Source organism: Galeopterus variegatus, unplaced genomic scaffold, assembly GCF_000696425.1.
Source record: "Galeopterus variegatus unplaced genomic scaffold, G_variegatus-3.0.2 Scaffold710, whole genome shotgun sequence".
Classification (NCBI taxonomy): Eukaryota; Metazoa; Chordata; class Mammalia; order Dermoptera; family Cynocephalidae; genus Galeopterus; species Galeopterus variegatus.
Window position 1 is genome coordinate 296543 of NW_007726821.1, and position 1280 is coordinate 297822.

Consider the following 1280-nt stretch of genomic DNA (forward strand, 5'->3'; position numbering starts at 1 on the left):
GGAACTTTATTTTATGTGCATCATTGGTGACAAAGCAAAATAAATTTCCAAATCTTTTTTTTAAAATTACAGAGTAGGGAGACCCTGAAAAGTTTCTCAAGAATAAGGAATGGTAAATGGACATCCATCCATCCATTCATTCAGTTTGGTCTTAGAACACCATCCATATAGTAGGCACAGGGATACATCAGAGAAGATTGTGGGTGTGATCCCTGCCCTCACACCACTTACACTCTAGGTATTGCTGAGTAAATAGGCAATTACAGCCTAGTGTGATAAATAATGTGAGAGGAAAAATATAGGTTCTAGAAGGTCAGAGAGGAGGGGCACCTAATCAAACTCAGGGGATCAAGGAGGATTCTGAGATGAAACATCTAAGGTGAGACCTGAAGATGAGGGGAATAAACTGTTTGCTGGGCACATTATATGGAAGGAGAGATAGTACAGTGGGAACTGGGGTCCGATTGCCTGGGTTTAAATCTGGGCTCTGCCGCTAGTTGTAGACCTTAGTGAAGTTAGTCATCTTTCTATGCCTCAATATCCTCATAGAGTAATAATAATACCTATTTCAAGGAATTGTTTTGATTATTAAATAGTCCATAAAGCATTAAGCACTACATGAAACCATAGTTAAGAGATTAAATTGAGTAAAATGTCTGTGATATTTTCTTAATTAAAAGTCTTGTTTCATAACTGTTACTGTAGAATATATATGTTTAAGGGCTTTACTAACTTCATCTGAGACCCTATATCCTCTGCAATGTTTTAAGTTCCCCAAAGGCAAATGTGCCCACTGCCAGGTCTACAGGCTCTGCCCTGGAGGTGCAGAAGAGAAGCCAGGCATGAAAATGAGACCTGTCAGAACAGGATGTGGAAAGCCATCGACAGCAGAATTAAATCACAGGGCACAGGCTGCACCAGAAACATTCACAAAAGAGAAGAGCCAGTGGGGTCACCACGATGGAATGTTTCCAGCCGGGATTTGTGGTTCTTTTTCTTGAAGAATTAAAACAATTGAGGTGTAACTCACATACTGTAAAATCCACCCTCTAAAGTGTACAATTCAGTGGTTTTTAGTACATTCACAAGATTGTACAACTATTGTCACTATCTGATTCCAGAACATTTTCATCACCTGCAAGAAGAAACCACTTGCCAGGTTTTTGAAAGGTGCAAGTCTGTGCTAGAGGTGCTGATGGAGAAGTAAAGAATTTGTGACCAAGACATTTATGAACAATGTCAGGTCTGAACTGTAAAGCTCATTTCCAGGGATTTCCTGC